The sequence below is a fragment of the Haplochromis burtoni genome, unplaced genomic scaffold, assembly GCF_018398535.1.
Source record: "Haplochromis burtoni strain Fernald_Lab_line unplaced genomic scaffold, NCSU_Asbu1 Contig_167, whole genome shotgun sequence".
Classification (NCBI taxonomy): Eukaryota; Metazoa; Chordata; class Actinopteri; order Cichliformes; family Cichlidae; genus Haplochromis; species Haplochromis burtoni.
Genome location: NW_024582528.1, coordinates 917,661 through 934,266, shown reverse-complemented (window position 1 = coordinate 934,266; position 16,606 = coordinate 917,661).

The following is a 16,606-nucleotide window of genomic DNA, read 5'->3' as shown; positions in this document are numbered from 1 at the left end:
ACTTCAACTGTGAGAGACAGAATGTGAAAAAAAAATCCATGAATCCACATGGTAGGATTTGTAAAGAATTTATTCGTAAATCAGGGTGGAAAATAAGTATTTGGTCAATAACAAAAATACAACTCAATACTTTGTAACATAACCTTTGTTGGCAATAACAGAGGTCAAACGTTTACTATAGGTCTTTACCAGGTTTGCACACACAGTAGCTGGTATTTTGGCCCATTCCTCCATGCAGATCTTCTCGAGAGCAGTGATGTTTTGGGGCTGTCGCCGAGCAACACGGACTTTCAACTCCCGCCACAGATTTTCTATGGGGTTGAGGTCTGGAGACTGGCTAGGCCACTCCAGGACTTTCAAATGCTTCTTACGGAGCCACTCCTTTGTTGCCCGGGCGGTGTGTTTTGGATCATTGTCATGTTGGAAGACCCAGCCTCGTTTCATCTTCAAAGTTCTCACTGATGGAAGGAGGTTTTGGCTCAAAATCTCACGATACATGGCCCCATTCATTCTGTCCTTAACACGGATCAGTCGTCCTGTCCCCTTGGCAGAAAAACAGCCCCATAGCATGATGTTTCCACCCCCATGCTTCACAGTAGGTATGGTGTTCTTGGGATGCAACTCAGTATTCTTCTTCCTCCAAACACGACGAGTTGAGTTTATACCAAAAAGTTCTACTTTGGTTTCATCTGACCACATGACATTCTCCCAATCCTCTGCTGTATCATCCATGTGCTCTCTGGCAAACTTCAGACGGGCCTGGACATGCACTGGCTTCAGCAGCGGAACACGTCTGGCACTGCGGGATTTGATTCCCTGCCGTTGTAGTGTGTTACTGATGGTGACCTTTGTTACTTTGGTCCCAGCTCTCTGCAGGTCATTCACCAGGTCCCCCCGTGTGGTTCTGGGATCTTTGCTCACCGTTCTCATGATCATTTTGACCCCACGGGATGAGATCTTGCGTGGAGCCCCAGATCGAGGGAGATTATCAGTGGTCTTGTATGTCTTCCATTTTCTGATGATTGCTCCCACAGTTGATTTTTTCACACCAAGCTGCTTGCCTATTGTAGATTCACTCTTCCCAGTCTGGTGCAGGTCTACAATACTTTTCCTGGTGTCCTTCGAAAGCTCTTTGGTCTTGGCCATGGCGGAGTTTGGAGTCTGACTGTTTGAGGCTGTGGACAGGTGTCTTTTATACAGATGATGAGTTCAAACAGGTGCCATTCATACAGGTAATGAGTGGGGGACAGAAAAGCTTCTTACAGAAGACGTTACAGGTCTGTGAGAGCCAGAGATTTTCCTTGTTTGAGGTGACCAAATACTTATTTTCCACCCTGATTTACGAATAAATTCTTTACAAATCCTACCATGTGGATTCATGGATTTTTTTTTTCACATTCTGTCTCTCACAGTTGAAGTGTACCTCTGGTGCAAATTACTGACCTCTGTCATCATTTTAAGTGGGGGAACTTGCACAATCGGTGGCTGACTAAATACTTTTTTGCCCCACTGTATTTGAATGTGCAGCACAAAGAGAGCGTACATATGTTACAAATGAAGTTAGTTTTTAATGATTTATTTGAATGAGATATACAGTCATCAAAGTAGGAATCCATCCAGGTCCCGGATTAAATCCCACGCTTGGTGAAAGATTTCAGTGTACACATTTCTCTTGCAGACTAAAACATGCATTTCAGCAAATATAACAGCCTGAACTGCCAATCTGAATGGGTTTTCTGACATTGTTATTGTTGGCCCATGTTTTGTGTTGTAGTTACTGTTAAAGGGGGTCTGTTCTGCTTTTTCCTAACTTTTCCTGGTAGAGAAGTTAAAAGCTTAGACTTCACACATGACCCTCATTATGTCTCTGAATAAGGGCTAGGGGATGAGGGGAGTAACAGCTGAAGGGTAAAACTGTAAAAATACAGTTCTGCTGAAAAGGACTCAAAAAGACGACTACACCACTATAAAGGACGGCGCAGACATCCTAAGAAGAAGCAGAGGTAATTATACAAATCAAAGGAAAATCCCTGCACTGCCAGTAGACACTAGCTGATCAGTAGCTCCCAAAACAACACTAATCTCACAGTCAAACCACTTAAACAAGACACACCGCTACAGCTCACTACTCTCAGGGCTGGCTCACACACTGACCGAGCAGCTCTCCTCCAGCTTTTAAAATGTTGGGTGGCTGATTGCTGAGTGGAGCCAGCTGCACACTGACTCCTCATGGATACACAGGGCAGCCGAGGAAAGAGAAACAGGACACACCCACACAAATCACACGGGCCTGCTAAGAGCCGTAACAGTCCTGTATGATGTCACTGAGAGCAAATATGCCAACGTGGGCAGAGCATAGACACACGGGTAGCCAATCAAAAGAAAGCTTAGAAAAAAAAGATATCGTTAAAACAGCTTCCTTCATGCAGGGGATGAACTGAGAAGCAGCGCAGCTCTGTGCTGTTCATTGGCATTTACTGTTTTCATTCTCATAAAGCAATTGAAATAGAAAATACCACGTATTATTGCATCCAGCAGTTTAACCAATGTTTGAATTTTTGGGTGAATAACCAATTTCCCCCAAAACAAGCACTTTAAAGATGTTGAATTTATTATTATTTGTTTGTTTTGGTCTTGATTTGCTGAGGAATAAAAAATGGGTGAAAAATATATGTTTATTTTTTTAAGCACAATTGTCACTGTCACAGCTAACACCTAGAGCATTGGCATTTTCTGTCAAATACAGAGATAATAATGAGAAGAAAGAACCGGCTCTGAGAAAACTAGAAGAAGAAAAGGAGATGCAGGCAAAATGGGAGTTCATGAAGCGGTTCAACAGATGAAGAAAAACATGGACAGTGACAAAGGCAGCACGGCATTATGCTACCAGCAGCGCAGCTGGACACAGATTGAACACATAATGCTATGCTCCAGTGTTTCTGACACCAAAGTGTCTCAGTCACATCCATGCACGCCCATAAAGTATCACTACTTCCCTCCGCTGTTTGAGAATACATGACAGTGCTGTTCCCTGGCTGAGTGGGCAGTGTGTGGATGTGACACCTCCAACCAGCCGTGACTGTGTCTCTAGCATTTGTTCTCCCTTTTATGTAAGGTGTTCACACCTATGGGTAACTTAGAATTTCCAATTAACCTAACCCCATTAACTGCATGTCTTTGGATTGTGGGAGGAAGGCAGAGTACCCGGAGAGAACCCACGCAAACACTCCATCACCCCCTTGTCCTCACCCCTTCCTCTCCTGTTCATAGTAGTTATGTCAGCCATAATATTTACTGTACTTAAACCCTGACTAATGCTGTTTCAGTGCCTTCCTTCCCTGTCGCAGATAATTGTCTTGATCAATACGGACCCATCCCATATCAGTGAAAATTTTCACTGCTCATTTTCTGCAAAGCCTCCCGTGTTATTTTCTGATGGTATTTGTGAGAATTGGCAGTGAGTTTTCTGACACAGTCAAATTGAACAGTGGGAGGAATATTTAAACAGATCTAGCAGAGAAGAAGACAGCAGACAAGGGCAAGGATTTCTAGAATAAACTAAGACTGATGTAAAGATGTGGCTCATATCGCCTGCATTGGAATGGAGATTTGTCAAATCCCTCTTTGTCAAGTTTCTGTAACACTTTGAAACAGCCACTGTTCTAATAACTAAACAACAAAGAACCAGAAATAGGAAGTATGGCTGTATGTATGCATCAAACATGTTCTAAATTAATTATGTAATAGTACCAGACAAGCAGAGTGTGTTTTCCCCTATGCCTTATAATTGTAATGTTTATTGTTGTTTCAGTAACTCAAATACAGTCGATACGCAAACACTTTTAATGTGTACCATAACCTGAACATACTTGTAACAATATACTAAACTTTTTTATTCAGTTTTTGTAAGCTGATGTATAAAAGAGGAGGACACAGGTGGACTACATTTTGCAGAAGGTGCAATCAGGTAGAGATAAGATCCTGTAAGGTGTTGTTCTGGAGGGGGCGAATGTAGCAAAGCAGCATTAGATGGTAGTCTTTAGGATGATTTTGGAAATGAAGAAGAGGAAGCACATTAAAGCAGAGCCAAAGCTTAAATTGGGGAAAGTGAGTGGTAGAGAAGAGTTACCAGCTGTCTGGGAAAGTACAGCTATAGTGCTGAAAGAAACTGCCAAGAAGGTTTTGGTGAATCCAAAGAAGAGGACAAGGAGACTTGGTGGTGTAATGAGGAAGTAGAAAATATTCAAAGAAGAAGAGCATCAAAGAAACATTGGGTAGTCGGGGAGTACTGTGAGGACAGGCACACAGCAAAGAGAGATAAAGGCAAAGGAAAAGGCAAGTGAACCAGAACAGAACAATATTGTCCTGAACGGGTCTGCTTCAACCCACCAGCAGTGACATAACATCTCCCTGAATGTGTGCAGGAAGTGAAAGTGACACTGACTAATCTAGTGGACAGTTAGTGGTTCACACAGCGGCGCCACACATAGCAGGTCTCACGCAGCAAGTGTGATAATCATCATTTGGCCTGGAAATGTTGGCACGAGGCCAGCGCTCATGGCTGTCGAACAATTAATATTAAAGCAACTGAGCCGATATAACTGAACTCTAACATGCTGTGTCTAACATCAACCCGGTGATACACAGCTATGAAATAAGCTCGAGTGTCACAGCACAGTCTGGTTCCCTAACTACGAGGAGAAACTCTTCTTTTTAAACAGGCACCAATTTTGCAAAAGAGAGTAAAAAAACAATTATTTATTGTATGTTATTGTGTCATAGCAACAATTGGACAGAATTTGGGACAAACATTCATCTGCTTCCAAGGATGTATGTAGTTAAAGGATCGTGGCTCAAGATTTGGGAGTTCACCATGTAATCGGAAGGTTGCCGGTTCGAGCCCCGGCAATGTTTGTCATTTTCCCATGCAGTGTTCTGTTGGTTAATATGGAGTGTAATATCTGCTACATACATTCATGGTTCCCAGACGATCGATCGTAATCATTTTGGTGCTGTATTTGACTTTTCATAGCACACCAACATAAGTGACATTTGTGGCTTTCAGTGAAATATTTAAATGTGACCTGGATTGCTAAAAACAATTATATTGCTAATATTTTGGCAGTATCCTGACCTTTCCTTGTTAATAACCAGTTTTACTTTAATCAACAATGGCTGACATTGTCATAGAGTGCAACTCTTTTCATTTACAACTGTATTAAATGAAAATCTCAACAAAACGCAGCTAAAGGCTGTAGACTTACTTGCAGACTTAGATGTATACAGCTTCATTTATAGCTTTAACTTTATTCTCGGTGAGGCCCAAAGTGCAGCTTAGATTGTTAGCAGATATGTGCAGCTCTCAAGAGAACTGACCAATCACTGCAGATCCCTTGCCAATCCCCAACACCCAGTCAGTTGTGAGACAAGTGAACTCAGCTTGGCACCTTGTCAGACAGTCTCTCCCCCACAGTCTGAAACTATTGGAGATGGTGTATGGTGGGTGGATGCAGTGTGTGTGTGTTTCCGGAATACCTTCAGGGGTATACTGTGGACCAAAATGAACAAGAACAGCGTGTTTGCTCTCGCATCGATGACTAAGGGCAATCAAGAGTGAATGTGTGAGTGTGGTTTTCTTGCTCCGTTGGGAATTTCACAGCTTTCCACGTGATGGTCAGTGTGACTTTTTCACTTGAGACCTGTGAATTGGGAGGGAATTGCTTTGAAATAAACTAAATATCTTTCCAGAACAATCCATCTTTGATGCTGTACTGGTTTCTTGGAGTGCTGAGGCTTGATTTTTGTATGGGCCAAGAGACACAGGTCATGTGGAAGCCTTTTTGTTCCAGTAATCTTTATTTTTGTCCTTCACTGTGTTTCAGATGAGGATTTTTACTACCATGAAAAAGCTTTTCCTTTTGACGAGCAGATAGTTTGAAATTTTCTCAGGCAGACCACTGACAATGACTTTAAAATTACCGATAAGAAATGACAATTTGTTGACAATAAAATTTTTATTAACAAGTCTAAATTGCTAAGTAAAGCATTTACACGCGACACATAGATTAGATCTCACCACACAATGTCACTATGACATTACCGTGTACTGAAAGCATGAAAACAAAGACGTCTCTTGCCAAGTTTCCCAAACAAAATTGAATAGCAGCCAATGAACACATCAAAGTGGATTTTGAGGCCATTACACCCTTACAAAAATAGATGACACATTTAAAGTTGGAGATAAAATACAAATTACACATTCCTGCCATTGAGTTCTAACATTCTCTGTTTCACATCCAACCATTTAATTACTAACACCTGGGACTACCCAGGTTGGGCCCCAATTTGGCTTCAGATGTCTTAATTCTCCATGGCGTAGATTCAAAAAGGTGCTGGAAACATTCCAGAGAGATGTTGACGTGATAATGCCATGCAGTTCTTGCAGATTTGTTGGCGGCACATGATATGAGTCTTCTATGTGTCAATGGGCAGTTGGACAAGTGTATCAATGAAGTTCACTGCCCTTCTACACCAGATCTTCTCCTACCTGCAAAACCCATTTTAACTGCTGCTTCTTTCTAAATCCAGTTGCAGCAACTGACACTTGACACTTAAAAAAACAACTCTCAAATGACATCCTGTACTTGTGTACAACTTAGCTTAGAGAATAACTTCACAAGGCAACTATTTAAACACAAGGCTGCTACACAGTGTATAGATGTTCCACAGATATATTGTTTTCTTTCTGCCACATTTCATCATCTCTTCAGTAAAACCAAAAACATCAAATGTGTAATTTACTATATTTTCTGCATATTACTGTCAATTAGTACGCTTAGACCTGTTCTAAAAACGGTCTTCCTTTTGATCTATTTGGTGTGTTTCCTGTGTTTTTTGGTGGTCAGATGACAGTTTTAAATAACAAACAGTTGGCAATTCTTATGTGCCGATCTTTAAAAAAATATGCTGAACCTACAAGTGCAAATATTGATTTAGATTCTGATAAAATCAACCAAGACAACATACAGTCTCTACAAATAGGCAGAGAAACATTGGAAGTTCTGGTTCTTATCACTCTGATCTCTTTAATTCTGTGCCAGGTTAACAAAGCTCACAGAGGAAATTAACCTGTGCAGTTTTGATGAAAAACCCAGGAACAGAAAATCGACCACCTCTCTGCGTTTCAGTGTCTGTTTAAAATCGATACATCAGATCTGATCAAATATGTTTGCAGCCAACCAGCAGAATCTGTCTGTTTACAGGAATGTAATGAAGTGCATCCAGTACATGACACTGCATTACAGAAATGTTTCCACATTTCATTTGAGAGACAAAAGGTAGACCAAGTTTGGTGTCTGCAAGTATATTTAGTAAATAAAGCAGTAATCTATAATCTCATCAGTCATTCTAAACACACTAATCAGGGTTAAGTGTGTTGGCGGTATAAATTGGATTAATTGGATCTTCTTTTTCTGTCTTTTTTCTTTTAGTTGTTGCTGTTTTCCCCAAACGATTACTTTTGAAAATCACTACATTTCTGAGATGAGTTGAACAACATCAACTTTCAATCAATCTGGAAGAGTTTTCTTTAATACCACATAGACACCCATGGTGACCATACTCAACATTTAGGCCTGGTCTCTTGGCAAGTTTAGAAATACTTGTGAAAATGCAATCTGTTTGTTCATGTACAGGGACACAGGTTTCTTTGTTACAGTCACCATGATTTTGAAAGTATTTCAACTGAATGAATGTTTGTCTTGAACAAAGTAAGCAAGAAAATTGAGCTTTGAAAAAGGCACCAGCTAAGGTATCAGCTAACTGACTGAAAACAACATTAAACAGTGAAGAAAATATAGCTTAAATATAAAATAAATACCAAAGAAAGTGTAAAAAGCATTGAGAGTGGAACTTGAGTGATATATGTCACCCTTTTCAACGTTCATGTATGCAGATCTAACAAATCAATGCATGAACATTCCTGTAAATGTTCAGGGCAAAAGGTTAAAAATGATGTCTGGGAACATGGCTCAATAGAAGTGCAATGTGACTGCAGTACTCACAAAAATCACCTATGCTTAGGATGCCACATGGAATATGTGTCTAACATCAATACAGACTGAAGTGGCCTTTGGAATTAGCTGAATAACAGTCTTTGGTGCCTTCAGTGGTGCTTAGCAAGCTGGCTGCAAAGCCTTCCAAAATCTTTGACTTTACACACAACAACCTCATCAAGTGTTAAACAAGAAAGGTGTGGAAAACAGAACTGACAAGTGATTAATGATCCTGTGTGAAAACATCTTGAGAAAGATTGTCCGCAACCAGGCAAATTACATCTGTCAGGTTTGATGTGCAGAATTCACTGTTTCTCGGTCTTTTCTCAAATCGCTACAGCCAAAGAATGTGTTTAATGCCCACACAGCATGTCGGCAACACAACGGGTCAGCTGGAAGACAGAACAACTTGCACAGTAGTTCTCTAAGATAACAGATGTTTTTAAGTTTTATTGCTGCTGGTGTATAAAAATCAACCACACAGTAATGCAGTCTTTACAAACATTTATAAAATAATAAGTCATTCTAAGAAGCTCACTGATTTGAGACTTGGGACTGTAATAGGATGCCACCATTGTAACAAATCAGTTTGTCAAGCTCCTTCCCTCCTAGATAAACACTGTGCCATCTATGGGTTTCAATCGCTGAGCAATTCTAATGTATTTTGTCCATATAGTGTTTAAAAATGCAAAACATCACTTTCCATTGTATGCAAGTGCGGCATTTGCACACTTCTGAATTTACAACCATCAGCTTTCTGTTGACTTTATGTGCGTCTGTATCAAGGACCTGTGTGAGCATACCATCCTTTAACTTCATGTAGTTGTTGCCATCTTGTTCCTGGTTAAAACATGATTAGTAACTGCTACTTTCAACTAGCAGTTATACTTAACTACTTATCAGCTACTTTTGTTCCCTCCAAATTAGCTATCATGTTAGCTTTGCTGATATTACACTGCTTAAAATACATATACAAGTTACATACTAGAGAATACCTCTGCAAATATGTTACAATGTTGAATTGGTATTATTATTATTATAAAAAGAAAATTTACTAGTGCTGTGAGTGTTAATCTTGTTAAAATGACGTGGATCGCCCCATGCACAGGACGATCTGCGTTAACTCGCTAACGCAGACTTGCTGCGTTAATGCGGTTATGATGTTAACGTCATTTTAACAAAATTAACGCTGACAGCACTACAATTGACATATTTTAAACTTGAGGTTAGGGTTAAGATCGTCAGTAATGATGACGTAGACCTCGGTGTTAAGTACACTTTCAGTGAATAAGGAGTGCAGGAGCCTTGTTAAAGTTCTAGAAGAATTTGTCTCTTACCTCAATGTAAGTTAATTCTTTAAGAAAAAAAAGTGAGGAATAAATGCTAAAATATTCAGTAATACAAGACTTGTGAGCTGCTGCTGTTGTGGTGTATATGGTTAGAAAAAGCCAGCCCAGTGAGGTGAAGGATGATTGCCTGGAAACTCTAATAGTATAAAGCTGGAATTTCCAAGGCTGTCCTTTAAAATGCCATAATACAGCTGCTGCTTTGTTTTTCTGCACTTGTGCCTGCAGCACATCCTTTTAAGTTGTGCTATCTTCTTATTTTTCACGGAGGCACAAGGTTTATTTGTGACTTTTATTACATCTTATCTAAAAGCAGAGTCAATGGATGTCCTTGGCTTTAAGCTAGGTTCTTAGTCAGTGGATGTGAGGAGAGGAAAAACAATCGTGCTAGTGTCATTTTTTTTAATAAGAGAAGTTAATTTTTTTTTAATGATAAAGGAACAAATATGTACACTTGCTCGTTCCTTTAATCAGCATTATGAAAATTAGACAAGGTAAAAATTTAATGAGGTGCCCAGATACAAGAGGAAAGTCAGATGTTAAAGAATGTGAAAGCTGACAACTGGAAGTAAGAAAAAAGGTTTTCACATGTCTATCACTGCCACAGCTGGGAGAGATTCATGAGTTGGTATCAAAAATAGCACTTTGGATTTGCTGTGAGAAAGGAGCCAAAGTAGTAATACACTGGAGACAACATGACTGGAAACCATGCTTTATGAAGTCACATGTTATGGCTTTGAATTATGCAAACTGAAAATAACCAACGTTTGTGTGTGTACTCAAGGGAAAGGAAACTAAGACAGATAGGAAGAAAACTGCTAAAGAGGTAAAAAAGTGGTTGAAAGAGTCACAAACAGATATGAATGTTGAAGTTGTATCTAGTTGGTGGACAGACTTCTACTGATGTTCATGGTAAATGGTCTGTATTTATATAGCGCTTTACTAGTTCCTAAGGACCCCAAAGCACTTTACATATCCAGTCATCCACACACACATTGGTGATGGTAAGCTACATTGTAGCCACAGCCACCCTGGGGCGCACTGACAGAGGCGAGGCTGCCGGACACTGGCGCCACCGGGCCCTCTGACCACCACCAGTAGGCAACGGGTGAAGCGTCTTGCCCAAGGACACAACGACCGAGACTGTCCAAGCCGGGGCTCGAACGGTTACAAGGCGAATGCCCAACTCTTGAGCCACGATCGCCCTTAAATGGAATAATAAAGTTTACGGCATTTGTAGATTGTCTGTGTGAAAATTACAGCTGATACCTACTGCGCTCTTTTTCACATCAACACTTTCATTCTTAGACTCCAGTAGGATTAATATGTATGATTCACGTTTAAAAATGATCCTTTTTGTCTTTGAAGGTTTTTGGGCAATTTAATCTAAATCTTTTCTGATTGGCTGTTGCTCACAAATAGGTTTGAGTCCACCTGAGCAGGTGCTCACAGTTAAAGCTGTGTGCTGCAGATAGCCATATTATTATTAGCTGACATCACTGACATCATACAGATCAAGAGATGGAAAAACACCAAAACAAAGTATTTAGAGGAGGTCTGAATACTGAGCTGTTGTCTCATAGGGATAAGGTGTAGGTAATAAGGAGAAGCTTAATATGTATTTAAAAAAATCACTTAATTAGTAAACCAAACTTCCATTGATTCTTTATAATTTATTTTTATGTTCTGTGTTTATGTCACAGTGGATTGTGAGTCTGTAGTTCACAGGAAGATTTTCTTGGTTGGTAGATTTAAACTATTTTCTTTGCTTCTTTTCAGGTGAAACCACAGGCTGAGCAACGGATTCTCTCTTATAAACTGTCCCCAAATCATAGACGTTTAATTCCACAGTTACATTTGAGAGAGGACTAGGATCATCTTTTTGATTTTTAGTCAGATGAGAAGTTATCGTCACAGCTAAACTCCTTCATCACTGATAATGAAGGAGTTGCAGTACCAGCAGGGTAAAGACAAGAGTTAAAGACTCTTAGCAAGGTATGAAGCGTTCTTCTATACCACAAACAGTTAAACTAGACCACTAATATGTATATACATGTAAATGTGTTAATAATGTCTGTTGCCTTAAACTAAAATGCTGGTCTGCTCTGCTGGTACTGCAACTTATTGAAACTTATTGCAACTTCTGCAAGCGTGTTCATTTCATACTTTGGAGACACACCACGTCTATTACACGCTGTACCGTGATACTGCATTTGAATTAGAAACAGTTATTTGGAAACTTTGACAACCTTGATTTTGACAATCTTCCTTTGGGGAAGTTGGTAACAGGTTGCTTCCCACCAGGTAACCTTTCAATATTAACAACAAAAAAATGCAAAAGCAAATGTTCCGAGTCAAACAAAGAAGGTTGCCACCATATTTTTACTCAAGTGTGACTCAGCCATAAGACAGGATTACATCACTTGATCTTCATCAGTGTATGATTAGGATTCTGATAACCATTTAGGGCCATTTCAGCGTAAAGTCTGTTGATGTTCAGTGGAGATGTTTCTCACTGCAAACTGAAGTGCACTTTCAGATCCAAAGTGCTGATGCAGATAAATAGGGACTGTGTGTGTGTGTCTGTGTGCAGTGCTGTAGCTGCCTGCCCTATCTACAGAGCAATCATTTTATCTTAGTGCATACGTCCTTATCACTACAACCATTTAATGCACACACCTGACTGCCACTGAGTAACAGTCTCCTGTGATTAAAGTGTGTTGCTCTCCCAGGACTTGCATGCACACACACCTGACGGCTACCAAGTAATCGCCTCCTGTGATTACACTGTGTGTTCCACAGGGACCTACACACACATGCCATAACACACGGACCCACACACACAAATATACACAGTGCCATTTCACCCAAAGGAATAATCTCTGCAGCTGGTATTTAGAGTGAGTGAGCAAGTTTTCTCTAACTGGATTAGCGTGGCCGCTCCTGCTGCTGTCACAGGCGAGATAGAGCAGCTATAGTGCTGCAAAGCTTCCTAGTGATGGGAGAACATCCAGAAGGGAAGGGGGCTGCTGTGGCCACATCCAAGCTTCATCTCAAGTCTCAAATTTGTAATCTCTTATTTTAGATATTTGGGAGTTGGGTCTCTCCAGGGCATGTCCACAACTTTCTTTTTTTTTTTTTACCCCCAACACCAGGCAAAGAAAAAGCTGCCTCAATCACATTTTGTGCTGATCATGAAAACACTCAGCCAAGCACTTTCTTTCCATATGAGGAACATTTTAACCATGATACCTGCTAAAATCAGCAAACACTACTTACATACAATCTAAACACTTCCAAACTCCCAACAAATCAGTGACTTTGTCACCTGAGGGGAAAACTTGAGGTGTATTTTAAGAAAGTTTAGACATCACTGAATGGATACCGAGTAGCTGCATAAAGATGGTCAAGGCCATAAGGGAAATGTATGTATTATGAATGGGTTATGATTTACACAGACTGTTAACCAGACTGTTTGAGGTTGTGAACATTTGGCTTTTGGCACTGTTACCAAATTAGTTTCATGGGCTGATGCTTTGGGGCAAAAAAATACCACAAGTTGGTTGAGTTTTACTTCACTTTCATGCCTCTTTGTCAAAAACTTAAAGCTGCTGCCAGTGAAACTGACATGAAGATGGGATGAATCCCACTATGCCGTTCCTGCCTCTGACTTCCTGCTCTGCGCTGCTTAACACGGCTCCTGTGAAAAAAAATAGACCCGACTCTATTTTTAGCAACATGGACCGGAGCTCTGCTTCTGGGAAGTGTCTAAAACATTCTGTCTGGGGGAATCACAAGCATTTTCTTGAGTGGTGGCGATTAGCTCTGTTGCGCATATTTGAACAGCTGGGTCCAGGGTGGTTTTTGGGGTCACTGTGCAGAAATGTATAAATGTCAGCATGTCGATGCCTTTGGTCTCCTTCAGTCAGCATCCATACCTGCTTCATACGATCATCACTAGCACTAAATGTCCCACCACCTCCCGACTTACTGCTGTGTAGTAGATACAGGGTCAGTGCTAAGTTTGTTATGTTATTACATCAGCTCATCTATGACTGCATTCTCCAGCCTACCTCACTCACCTTTGGCCTTCTAGTCTGCCTGCCGGACCTCAGCCAATCGCACCACACTCCCAATCTACAGTCCTCTACCTGCTCGGCCATCTGCAACGCCAGGCCTTCAACCATCCACTTCATCTCCACTCCAGCAGCTATTTGAAGTCAGTGCCAGCCTGGGCTAAATTCCTGCTTGTGGGTCACTAAAATGTCTCTGACCTTAACAGAATTAGGGGAGATGGGAGTAAAGGAAGTGAAAGGTGCAAATGAGCCTGTTGAACTTCAGCATGTGCATTTGTGGTTTGCAGGGTTCAGTTACACTAAAATCAATTTCACTGCTATTTTAAAAACTGCCAGCAGGTGTTCATGTTTCTCAGCAGACGATGACTAATCCACGAGGGTTTTTTCTACCAATCCCTCTACTGTAGCTGAGAATCACCTCTTTTTATGTTTGAATTTGAGAGACAGTGACTGAAATGAGTCTGCTGATCTTGTAGTCTTCACATTTCTTTTGCTGCACGTATGCGCTTCGCTTGTGATTTTGATGATCCTCCTTCATTTCATTTCATTGAAATATCCAAATCCACTCAACAGATTATTTCTCAAATTCACTGAATGACTTGCTCCCGTGAGGAGGAGCACACTTTATATTGTGCATTTCATTAGGTTTTATGAGAGCTATAAAGTTATCTGACTACACTTATCCTCATCCTCATCATGCGTTTCCCCTTCCGTTGTTCAGATTCATGGTTTTAATTTTATCTGAAATTTTATTAACTCTAAAATTCCCTCTAAGTGTCATAATCAGTGAGGCGGGCCGTGCTTACACAGAACTCAAGAGATCAGATCTTTGTCAAGGGACAAATCCAGTCTTTATTTACAAGGTCCATAGAAGGGGAAAGTCCATTAATGAGCTCAGCGCTCAAATCACATGAACAGGACCAGCATGTTCTGTAAAGAAGAGAAGAACAGGTAAGTGATCAGTGAGGCAGGCCACAGGCTGATTGGAGCTGGTCTCACTAACGTGGTTACTTAAACACTGTCATGAACCGAAGTTCCACGCACAAGCTGGACCCAGGAGCAGAACACACACACACACACACAGCGGTACGAGAGAACAAAAAATAAACTTTATTATAACTGAGGGTGTCCCGGGAGGGTAGAAGGGAAAAAAACGCACGGAACCAGAAAAACCGAGGGACTGGGAGGTGAATCGCGCAGGAACGCCGAGAGCGGGACTGTGGGAGGCTGAAACAGAAAAAGGAAAAAAGGATTATTGGGGTGCGGGGAAAACAGCAGCATATGAGGGGAAGTAGAGTACGCGTCTTACGATGATAGCGGGGCCGAGGGAACCGGAGGGAGGGGTGAGGGTCCGTGGGGAGAAGCTTCAGAAAGGTCGAGGCGGCTGGGGCTGATAGTGATCCAGATTCCGGACAGGCAGGTGGACAGGCTGGTGGCTCAAACACGCCGAGCTGTGATCTGAGTATACAAGGCAGAGTTAGTGTTAGTTCACACGGATAGGTTTACATAAGGGCTTTCCCGCAGGTGTACGTTACCGCTGAAGGACAACTACGGACTGGCGTGGAGCAGCAGGCTAGGCAGGATTAAATAGTCCACCTGGTGATCGCCCGGGATGGGATGCAGGTGTGGAGTTAGCAGCCACGCCCACGGGAGTGGGCATCCCATCAGCACCTCGGACGCCGGGCGGCGGACCATGATAAACACTCAGGTGAAGACTGAAGGTTCTCCCTAACAGTAGTGGGCGGCTGATCAGCGGATGGCAAACAGTTGCAGTGCAGGTTGGGAATCCTAGAAGGATTTTGCCCCTGAAAGGTAAGGAGTGGTTGGGAGCACACGCACATGCTTTAACATGCTCGCACCTTTCTGAAACAAGAACTTCAGATGGTTATGTCAACATGCTGTCTATCAAATTTGTGATAACACCTTTTGTTTCAGTTTCAGTTTACAGTAACACTTTGGAATTCATCCGATATAACATCAGTTTCTCATGATTGAATTAGAAATGACTTTTTAAACATGTGCACAAAGTTTTGTACAACATTTCCAGAAAATGTGTTTCATTGTTTAATGGACACAGCCCAAAATAATCACTCAGAACTCATATCTGGAAGTGGATAGAACATCCATTAAATGGGAAAGCTTCACAGTGCTACAGTTACATTTGGTTACACAGTGGTTGGAGACTGTAGCACAAACAAAATTACTGCAGCTGTGTTCAGTGAACTTAGAGTGTCTTCACCTTTCAAAAGCTTGCTTTAAAGATGGGGACCAGGTAACTTCAACCAGCAGCTTTAGTGACGGCAGTAAAACTGTTGAAGTCAGTCTGCTGTTAGTTTAATTAAATGGGATAAAGTTGGCAGTTGCATGTAAACTAGTTGCGATAATAGAAACTCCTCCAGAAATTGTGACATAATTGCTGCAGAATGGTGAGAGGAAAAATGAAATAGGCACTCTGCAGCATTGCTTTTTCATATGAATATAACTAGAATAGGATAGTTGGGAACCAGATGAGTCAATGCCCTGATTGCAAAGAGACACTTTACAGAAGAGGAACGGACTGACTTAGAATGATTGCAAAATATTAAACCAATTATATAAAAATTATTTGCAGCCCTTTGCCAATCTATCTGAGAGTGATTGCAGTTGATCTAAACAAAATCCCGGCTGTTTGGAGACAGGTTGTCTCCAACCAGAGGAACTATACCATTAAGAGTCACCTGAGACATTGAAACAAGCTGAAAACACTGAAACTCTTCAATGTCATCAATCAAGAGCAGAAACTTGAAAAAGGAAGAGACACAGGAGACGTAATCAAACCGGGAACTAAGGATTACAACAACAAATTAAAGCTGCAAGCAGCGTTATGAGGGCCCTCGCACCCCCCGCGCATCGAGCCACGCCCAACACCTACAACCAGCACGTCCGATCTGATGTCACATTGATGGAATTTATGCATTTAACCACCAGCTAACATTTCATCTCATTCAATCATGATTATAGTCGTCCCACTAGGTGGCGCTCTAACCATTACTGACAAATGGCATAACAAACATTTCCGAGCTCGAGTCTCATCACTCCTATGACCTTTGGGAGAGATTGAACATTGTTTTTTTGAGTGACAGCAGATTAC